General features: G+C 28.9%; 1 pseudogene; it reads right to left on the bottom strand.

Annotated features, from left to right (window-relative positions):
- Positions 1-391: 391 nt before the first annotated feature.
- On the bottom strand, positions 392-2,169 carry LOC122277249 (annotated as a pseudogene).
- Positions 2,170-11,767: the final 9,598 nt, after the last annotated feature.

Raw genomic sequence — 11,767 nt, 5'->3', positions numbered from 1 at the left:
ACAAGAATAAACTAAAATATAAAATAATATTAAAATAAGTAAAATGTGTATAATGTAGAATAATGAGTACCATATATCCCTCTTTTACATATTATGAAGGCAGATGCCGGCTATGTTAGTGTAGTGCAAAAATATTTTATGTTTTAACTTTTTTTTTTATATAATGATCGATGATGCGGTCTAATAATAAATGGTGTATTTATTTATCGACTTGTACTTAATAAAATTCATGTTTGATATTTTTTTAGTTTTCTAATAGCCTAAAGTCCCATTAAAAGATGATAAAATTATAATATTTAAGAGTATGATAAATGAAATTATTCTAAATTAATAAAAAAAAGGGAAAATAAAAGAGATCGAAGTCCTGTATAAACTAAGTTTCAGAAATCAGTATGCTAAATCGACACCGTTTACAAAATAAGCTCAATTAATGAAGAAAAAACACACACAAACTACTAATTAATATAATTTATTTCATCATGGCGAGCGTGCAAGCCGTACGTGCAGCCATAGCCTACACCTCTTAACTTATTTTTCACACCAGCTCAGCATGAGCAGCTTTCCTAGTTTTGGAATACAATTTCCAACCTATTGGCTTACAAAAATTTTATGCGCAGTCATTTTTGTGAACTCCCTTGTGCACTCCAATGATATGATTGGTTGTGTATTAAAAAAAAATTAATCCAGCCAATCATATCAGTGGAGTGCGTAAAGAGTATGCAAAAATGACTGTATGTAACATTACTCGTTGGCTTAACACCCATGCCGGGTTTAGGGTGGCAAAGGCAAGGAATTCTGGGTCATTGTCCAATATAGCCATCAGTTTTTCATCCAAGGTCACCCATGCCTCTACTCCACTCCCCACATTGCGTTTTCTTGTAGAAAATGAGATTCCTACATGTGGGACTGACCTCCCCCATGATCCCAGACCAAATGGGTTTCCCCATCCAAAATCAAAGCTATTGATATCCAAACCTAACCAGCTGGAGAAAGTGTACACATCTGGGCATTTTTGTCTTTGTCTTTCTGTCATCCGTTTTTTGATGAACTCGCAGTAAACTTCAAAACCCTGATCACCTTGCAGAGTACTTACGTAATCACTATTAACTTTCCGCACGGATTCTCTCAAGGATGTCGCCAAGTAGCTTAGTTGTATCCCCATGACCGTTGTTGAGTCATGACAATCAAGGTCTACCGATGCTTCTAAAAAGATATTTCCCGCAGAAGTATCTGGTAAGCGTGGTTTCGTTAGTCGCCGGATGTTTACTGCTTGATTTATAATAGTTGGCTTTGGAGAACCTGATATTACTCTAGAAGCAGCCATGGCATGCTTAGAAATAAAACCAGTCAGCGATTGAACTCGCGTTGGGTTATCCACTCGTTCACTCTTTGCTTTCTCTCTTAGGGTAGCTACGGCACTCCCATCAAACACAAACCTCCTTGTCTTGTACTTGCTTTCAATAACGCAAATACTCTCAACTAAAGAGACCAAGCTCTGAGAAAATAATTGTTGTGGAGGAAAGTGTGATGGCGATGATGCCTCAGAAAAATCAGGATACAATACTTTTTTAACAGGCCCCCCTGTCGCAGCTGCCCAATGGAGGATGAGAGGGCGCATCGTGTTTCCATCTGCAATCTTGTGTGATGCGCATATGCCTATTGCCATTCCACCGCAATCAAATATACTCAATTGAATGGCTAATTGGGCAGCTTCCTCCGAGTTTGGTTCTTTGTGGAATGGCAAGCAAGGAAGAAATTGGTTCAATGACTCGATTTCAGAATGTTGAAGGAAGTCCAACATATGGCAACGGACTCGAGCCTCATTGAATTGAACGCCCTCGTCAAAAGAATCGATAAAGAAGTTGTCTTTCGTCCTTCCAGAAAAGGGGTAGAAGTGATTTAGAGTTTCCGAGAGTGACTCTTTTAGCTGAGTTGGCAAGGATCGAGAACTTTTAGAATGAGTATGGTTGTTAGGATAAAAGAGGATAAGTGGAGAGAATAGAGTGTGGGCACGAACTGGTCCAAGTAAGAGAGCTTGTATGGTTTCGGAAAATGAAGTGATGTTCGTAAATTAGATGGTCTGATGATTTCCCTTGAAATGATCTCGACCTCCATCGTCATTTTTTCCGCACCAATGCTTTTCATCAAGAAACTCATGATGTTGCTCCTATATGGCAGTTCCATATATTCCACACAAAGGCCGTTTCCTTTATAAAGATCAGAATGTGATCAAAAAGGAGAGTTTCGTCATTTCCATTTTTTCTCCTAATTCTCAAATTGAACTTTTTACCATAAATAAATAAATAAAAACAAAAACAACTTTCACATTACTTAATTTGAAAATATTTCTGAATTTTGTTCATCGACAATGTCAAAAGTAAATGGGGCAGCGGATTTTCTTTATTTTACTTACATTATATATTATATAGTATATAATATTATATATAATGAAAAATTCTACTTACATTCTCACGTTATATACTATTAGGTCAGGAGTACGTGTAAAATATGTTTGCTTAGTTGAGTTAAATAGATTTTTTACAAAAATAATAAGATTTAAAAAAAAAACTTGATTAATAAATAATTTAATACATAGAAATTAAAAAGTAAACTTTAATAAATATCTTTAGATAATAATAAGTCGGTAAGCATAATAATTATATATTTAGATACATTAGAAAATAAAAATTAATTCAAAATTAAAGTCAAGATATATTAGAATAATAAGACAAATAAAAATAACATTATTGCCACCACAATAGATACTACCACCACACTCAAATAATACATAAAATTTAGGATTTTTTTGAGATGTTGGACGATAAATTCAAATCATGTGTTTTAATATAATTTTTTTAATCTCGACGTATTTGAACAAATCTTGTTCAGATATGAATGTTTTTCTTTCTGAATTGTTTTTCATTTTGTACTTGTTGTCTTTATTGCTCATTTTTTTCCACAAATTTAAACATTTATAATCAAATTAAGATCTAAGTATTTTAAATAAACATGTGAGAGGGTGAGAGGGGGTAGATAGAGAGGTAGATATCGGAGAGTGAGAGAGAGGAGAGAGATGAGAGGAGAGAGAAAATTAGGAATGAAAGATGTAGAAAAAGATAACTGTATTCCTAAAACAAGAAAGTAACAGACTCAAGGAACTTAACAGAAAAAAAAAAAAAAAAGTTATTGTAACAGTTAGATAGTCAAATAGATATATAATTTCTTATTTTTTTACCTTACCAAATATGTAAAGATATTAATTTTTTTTTTCCCTTAGCAAACTATGGCTTATCTTTTTTATTTTTGTTATATTTTTCATTCATATTTTTTTTTTATATTCTTACATATATATTTTTAAAAATCACATCATTTAAAAATATTTTTTTAATCACTAAAAAAAGTTATCAAGACCCATTTTTCAAAACAAAGAGCATTATTCTCTCATGTAATGTAACAACCCGCTAGAAATTCAATTGTGAAATTTCTATTAACTTTAAGAATCTCGTGAAAAACCCATAAGTTTTCACGAATCCATTAATCGTATAGGTTTTTATCTAACTACATAGTTAGTGTTATTATTTACTATGGTATCAGAAGTGTATTTTTGATTATTGGAGATAGTTAGAAGTGTCAAAATGTATTATGGTTTGTGCCATTAGACTCGGAGGGTTATTTAAAGTCTTATGGTGCAATAACATTTTTTCATATTTTCGGACAAAACGTCTGTTCAAAACTGTAGATATTATTGGATAAAAAGAAATATCTTGAGGTAATTTTCGTGAATATTATTGGGTAAAAATATTTTGAGTTGATTTTTATAGATATTATTAGATAAAAATATCTTAAGTTGATTTTTGTAGATATTATTGGATAGAATATTATGAGATAATCTTTTATAGATATTTTGGGTAGGAGAAAACCACACTTAACTCTCAACTCCAGCCTTATCACCTCCCTTATCTCGTCCATAAATGTGTCCAGCCAGCACCCATGAACTTATCTTCAATTACTCCTTCTAATAAAAGATTATCAAACACTCTCTCTCGGACAGATTTTAAGAGATCTTTTGCATGCCCATTTCGAAGCTGTTGTAAGTGTTTTATCATAAAGTCTCCTTCATATAAGTTGTTCCTTTTTTAGTCTAGTTTACATGAATATCTTATTTGCCCCATTTGAAGATCATTTGGTCAGTCAAATATTGTGTAAACTATAGAAAGGTCATTCTGGGAGATAAACTGGAGAATATGTTATAGTTTGGAGTTTTTGACCAAGCTAATGGATAGATATTGGTCCGAAATTTTTATGGAGTATTGTTAACATGTATATGTGACTATTGGTTGAGGATTTTTGCATGATTAAAGGTTTTGATGAAAGATGTTCTTAGATTTAGAAACTTAGAAACTGGAAGAGGAAAAACAGTTTCTGTTTTGAGAAAGTTTAACTCTTTGGTGGTCTAAACCTATTCTAATGACTTTGATAATTTTATTGGAGGATCCTAAACATCTTATATACATGTTATATTATTATTTTGAAGATATTTGATATTAGTTTCAAAGATATGAAATTTTATGCAAAGAGATATTCAAATAAGTCAAAGTGTGGATATTCTTGGCTAAATTTATGTTTTGGTTAATTTCTAACCATATGATCTTGAATTAGAAGCTTATATATGTTTTAGGACATCTTTTTAAACCATGTGATGGTTTGGTTTGAAGATCATATATTTATAAGTGATAGATCAAGAGATTTATCAAAACTAGTTGAGGGAAAAGTTTATGTTTTTGGACTAAGTGTAAAACCAAAAACTCCAAATGTTATTTTGTGATTTTGGTGACTTTAGTTTGATGATTTAAAGCATGGTTGATGTTAGGATGATATTATGAATATGTTAGAAGTAAGATTTTATTTTTTGAAATTCTTGGAGATGTTTTGATTTAAGGTCAAAACTTGTGATTCAAGTGCTTGGATCTTTTTACAAAAAAGTTTGGTGTTGATTATTAGCTTTTTCTAAATGGATGTTTTAAGTATGGTTTTGAACTTAGGATTGGAAGATGTTTGTTGCAAAATTTTGGTTTAAGCATGAGTTTTGAAGTTGGAAGGAATTGCAACAAAAATAAAGGGAAATGGCCTATGGATGTTTCGACCATAGTGTGTTCTTCATAGTTGTGTTTTGTTTTAAATTTTTCTAAGTTGATATTTAAGTTTAGAACAAGATTTACATGAGGAATGTAAATTTTGGAAACTTTTGGAGTTAGTATGCAAAATCCTTAAGTTATGGGTAAAACGGTCATTTTCCCACATGTAGAGAGTAAAATGAAAATTTTACTCTTTAAGTTAGTATTTTCCATATTTCAAATTATTAGTGATTTAGTTCTAACTTTTAGAATCACTAATTACAGTTTCTCGTGATCGCACTTGAAGTTTTATAAGAAACGCGGAGATCGAGGTAAGTCAGCTTTTAACTTACTAGCAGTCTACTGTGTATGTGTGCTAAGTAAAAGAATTACAGTGTATGTATATATGTTATCATATATGTCATGCCATGCCAAGTTATCATGTAATTGTCTATTATACAGAATTTATTCTGTCATCAATTTTTATCTGTTACACAATATATTCTGTCATGTATTACTATACATTACAAATATGTCATGCTAAATATGTTGTTTGTTATATGTTATGCCATGTTACGAAATGTTACTATCTCAAGTTGGTTATGTATTTCAAATTATGTTCAAGTCACGTTATGTTACGTCAGGGCTTCAGTCCTTTCATATTCCAGTCACGTTTCATCTTGAGTATATTCAGTTTATGTAGAATACATGGGGCCACAACAACTGTGGAGTATGTATTTAACTGCATAGTGATGTATAGAATACATGGGGCCACAACAACTGTGGAGTATGTATTTACACATAGAATACATGGGGCCACAACAACTGTGGAGTATGTATTTTTAATGTTAAGTCAAGTTTGTGTAGAATACATGGGGCCACAACAACTGTGGAGTATGTATTTACACGTAGAATACATGGGACCACAACAACTGTGGAGTATGTATTTTTCATGTTAATTCAAGTTTCAGATCAAGTTCATATCAAGTCAAGTTCAGTTCATGATTCAATTTAAGCTATGTCAAATATGCTATGTTGTACGCTAAGTTATTCTTTAATTACTTATAAATTTGATTATGCATTTATACTTTTACTGTCATATATGCATCATTAGTCTGTATGGAAATTTTTTTGTTAACTTGCTGAGATTTGTAATCAAATCTCACTGTGGTAGTCCCAACTACCATTCCCCCCGAATGGTAGATCTTGTTACAGGACCTGAAGGAGGATCAGGAGCTGACCAACTAGACACAGTCGACTGAACGACGGTGCGTCGTTAATGTTAATATAGTAGTTAAATTACTAATTGTACGATGGAGTTGCATCTCCAGTACTTTTGGATCATAACTATTTTGGAATAGTGTTGTGATCTTAGTTATTTAATGGATCTTTATGTATGAAGTATGTTTTAAGTATTGAGATATTTTCAGTTTGGTGTATAGTATTGCTAAAAAAAAAAATTATCCGCTGCGAATATTGCATAATGTTAGATGCATGTTAGGATTATTGCATCTTATATGTCATGAACGGGGGCAGGTAACCTTGTGTTGCATGTCTCGACGCTTCAAATGTCCGTCCGATCCCAAACGGAATTTGGGGGCGTCACATGTAATACCTTGTTATTGGATTATATATATATATATATATATGTGAATAACACTTTTGATGAATATAATATAAATTTTGATTTTGGCTATTTTATTTACATAAGTCTTTACATTGGATTAATTAATTTTTCATTATATAATAATAAAATAATATAAGATAAATTTAAATTTGGCTATTCATATCACATCTCCACATTTGATTATTTATTTATTTATTATATAGTATTGAGTAATTAATAATTTAAAAAAATCTTTATTTTTTAACTTTTAATTTAATTTATTTTATCATATTTTACTATTTAATTTAAAGAAATAGAAATAAGTTTGTGGATGTAGATGGAACGAAAATAGAGTGTTAAAAATATATATATATATTTAATATGTATACAGTAACTATTAAATTTGATTTGATTTTAAAATTATGTATAGTAACTATCAAATTTGATTTAATTTTAGAATTATTATAAATAAAAGTTACTATAACTATCATTTACCTAATTTAATGTGAATATTTATTATCTTAATAGTTAAAAAGTACAATATATTTACATTTAAATATTCGAATAAGTGTGCACTCAATGTGCGATATCTCACGGTGGAAATGAATAGATGTAATAAAGTGCATTCAGCCTACCCTAGGAAGCCGCAAACTATTCGTAGACGAGGGGCGCCCAAAAATTAGTTCCGGGCCTTCCATCTAGCCTACCTTGAACAGGAAGAAAATAACCAGAAAGTCTAATCAAATCGCTGTATAATCAACATTTTTAATTTATTATTATTTTTTTCTATTTAAATAATGTAATAAAACAATAAAGTACATAATAATTAATTGAATATATATAGTATAAAAATTTCTTATAATATAGTGATCAACGATTGTAACTACGGATTGAGTTTTTTTTATATTTATTTTTTTATTTAATGGTTAAGTAAGTATTTTTTTTAAATTATTTTTATTTTTTAAAAATATTTAATTAATTCAAAAAACTATTTAAAGAAAAAGAATAAAAAGTATTGTTTATTCTACGACTCTCTCGGTAGCCTCCTTCGTGGGAATATTACCATCCGTCTAAATTATTAAAATTTGGAAAACATTATAAATATAAAAGAATCCTACAAAAATCTTATATTAATCTGGCAATGATATTATTTTACAATATAATTTATACATATATAATTACTTTATTTATATATAAATAATTTCAAAACGGTATTAATATATTCTAGTATCTTAATAAAAACGGTATTCAAAATATTAGTTATTCTAACTTGCCGGTGAGGACGTCAAGTACTGTAATAAAAAAAAACCTAACGTGCATAAGGAAGTAGAAAAAATAGTACAGACTGAAAGTTTTATTTAAAAAAATAAAATATGATATAACAGTAACGTGTGAAATCTTTTATGAAATTTGTGTGTCCGTAGAGTCTCTATTAAAATTTAATGTATCATCACATCAAGTTAACCACCACCAGACATGTAAGAAAAAGAGCGCCAATATTCTATGTTGAAAAATTCAACAACTACCAGATAGTACATTCAACTATAACCATTAACCAGCTAGTCTTACCCAAAACTATTGTGATAGATGTAAATTTGGTGGAAATAAGAAAAATTATATTTATAATTCGGCGTAGATAATAACTTTATTGTTTATATAATATAATATAATTTAAAAAATAAATTTTAATATTTAAAATAACTTTATTGTTTATATAATACAATTTAATTTAAAAAATAAATTGTAATATTTAAATCATATCATTTCAACTATTTATGTGATGCACTCCGGCTCTATACATAAATTTAAAGATAGAGTAATTTAATCAATAAAATGCAGAGTGTATATTAAAGCTAAGTACTCGTCATTTTTTATCTTTTAATGAACCCTTTTTTACGACGGTTTTAATTAGAACATTAATTGCAATCTCGTCCGTTTGAAGATTTTGCAAATCTTCGATAATAATGTTTTTGAATAACATTTAATGCCATCTTTCCTTATATCTTTTAGGCAATAATTTTGTCATCTTTTATGCTAATTTAGCAATTTCGGCCAGTTTATTTTTCTACGTGAGATAAGATTAATTGAGATAAAAATTAAAAATTAAATAAAATATTATTAAATTATATGTTTTTAATATTAATTTTATTTTAAGATTTAAAAAAATTTAATTATTTATTTTATTTTGATGCCAGTACAGTTGTTCGCACTACACCTTATTTAAAAAAATTTATTAATCACCTCTATACTATTTATTATATATAATTTTTTTTATCAAATGTGTAGTGTATGAAAGATGAGTACAATAATTATTTTTAATTTAGCAACAATAAAAAAAAAAAAATTGTGTTTAATGTGTAGTGTAAACATGATATGTAGAAGTGCTTAAGCATTGGTAATGGTCTAATCAAAACAAAAGCTGAAATTTACCTAAAATCACATTATTTGTTTTTTACCTTTCTCATTCAAGATATAACTTCATATTGGAGTATTTATCAACTAGCCGAAATAAATTTTTTTTTTACTAATCATTTTTTTATATTTTTTTTCAAATTTTGTACTTATATTACCTATATGTTAATTAATAATTTAATTTTTAAATTAAAATTAAATTATTGTCTGGCAATTATTTTTTTCTAACCTGATACTTTATAATGATAAAATTGAACATTAATTTAATTGATTATGTGCACCAATTAAAAAATATATATGTATATATATAAAAAAAAACAAACACAAGAAAACTTAAAATCCGACCTCAAGTAATCAAAAAGTGTAACAGCCCGCTAGAAATTCAATTGTGAAATTTCTATTAACTTTAGGAACCTCGTGAAAACCCCATAAGTTTTCACGAATCCATTAATCGTATAGGTTTTTGTTTAACTACATAGTTAGTGTTATTATTTGCTATGGTATCAGAAGTGTGTTTTTGATTATTGGAGATAGTTAGAAGTGTCAAAATGTATTATAGTTTGTGCCATTAGACTCGGATGGTTATTTAAAGTCTTATGGCGCAATAACATTTTTTCATATTTTCGGACAAAATGACTGTTCAAAGCTGTAGATATTATTGGATAAAAAAATATATCTTGAGGTAATTTTCATGAATATTATTGGGTAAAAATATTTTGAGTTGATTTTTATAGATATTATTAGATAAAAATATCTTAAGTTGATTTTTTGTAGATACTATTGGATAGAATATTATGAGATAATCTTTTATAGATATTTTGGGTAGGAGAAAACTACACTCAACTCTCAACTCCAGCCTCATCTCTTCCATATCTCATCCATAAGTATCTCCAGCCACCTCTCCCCACGAAATTATCTTCATTTACACTTTGCATTGAAAAAATATCAAACACCCTCTCTTAGACAGCTTTTAGGAGGTCTTTTGTATACCCATTTCAAAACTTTTGTAAGTATTTTATCATAAAGTCTCCTTCATATAAGTTATTCCTTTTTAAGTCTAGTTTATGTGGATATCTTATTTGTCCCATTTGAAGATCATTTGGTTAGTAAAATATTGTATAAACTATAGAAAGGTCATTCTGGGAGATAAACTGGAGAATATGTTATAATTTCGAGTTTTTGACCGAGCTAATGGATAGATATTGGTCCGAAATTTTTATGGAGTATTTTTAACATGTGTATATGATTATTGGTTGAGGATTTTTGCATGATTAAAGGTTTTGATGAAAGATTTTCTTAGATTTAGAAACTTAGAAACTAGAAGAGGAAAAACAGTTTCTGTTTTGAGAAAATTTAACTCTTTGGTGATCTAAACTTATTCCAATGACTTTGATAATTTTATTGGAGGATCCTAAGCATCTTATATACATGTTATATTATTATTTTGAAGATATTTGATGTTAGTTTCAAAGATATGAAATTTTATACAAAGAGATATTTAGATAAGCCAAAGTGTGGATATTCTTGGCTAAATTTATGTTTTGATTAATTTCTAACCATGTGATCTTAAATTAGAAGCTTATATATATATTTTAGGACATCTTTTTAAACCATGTGATGGTTTGGTTTGAAGATCATATATTTATAAGTCATAGATCAAGAGATTTATCAAAACTAGTTGAGGAAAAAGTTTCTGCTTTTGGACTAAGTGTAAAACCAAAAATTCCAAATGTTATTTTGTGATTTTGGTGACTTTAGTTTGATGATTTAAAGCATGGTTGATATTAGGATGATATTATGAATATGTTAGAAGTAAGATTTGAGTTTTGAAATTCTTGGAGATATTTTGATTTAAGGTCAAAACTTGTGATTCAAGTGCTTGGATCTTTTTACAAAAAAGTTTGGTGTTAATTATTAGCTTTTTCTAAATGGATGTTTTAAGTATGGTTTTGAACTTAGGATTGGAAGATGTTTGTTGCAAAATTTTAGTTTAAACATGAGTTTTGAAGTTGGAAGGAATTGCAACAAAAATCAAGGGAAATGGCCTATGGATGTTTCGGCCATAGTGTGTTCTTCATAGTTGTGTTTTGTTTTAAATTTTTCTGAGTTGATATTTAAGTTTAGGACAAAATTTACATGAGGAATGTAAATTTTGGAAACTTTTGGAGTTAGTATGCAAAATCCTTAAGTTATGGGTAAAACGGTCATTTTCCCACATGTAGAGAGTAAAATGAAAATTTTACTCTTTAAATTAGTATTTCCCATATTTCAAATTATTAGTGATTTAGTTCTAACTTTTAGAATCACTAATTACAGTTCCTCGTGGTCGCACTTGAAATTTTATAAGAAACGCGGAGATTGAGGTAAGTTAGTTTTTAACTTACTAGCAGTCTACTGTGTATGTGTGCTAAGTAAAGGAACTACAGTGTATGTATGTGTGTTATCATATATGTCATGCCATGCCAAGTTATCACGTAATTGTCTATTATACAGAATTTATTCTGTCGTCAATTTTTATCTGTTACATAATATATTCTCTAATGTATTACTGTACCTTACAAGTACGTCATGCTAAGTATGCCATCTATTACATGTATGTCAAGTCATGTAATATTCACTGTTGCAAGTATATCAT

Source organism: Carya illinoinensis, chromosome 9, assembly GCF_018687715.1.
Source record: "Carya illinoinensis cultivar Pawnee chromosome 9, C.illinoinensisPawnee_v1, whole genome shotgun sequence".
In the NCBI taxonomy this organism is placed as follows: domain Eukaryota; kingdom Viridiplantae; phylum Streptophyta; class Magnoliopsida; order Fagales; family Juglandaceae; genus Carya; species Carya illinoinensis.
The sequence above is the reverse complement of the archived record's forward strand: the minus strand, read 5'-3'. Positions and strand labels throughout refer to the sequence as shown.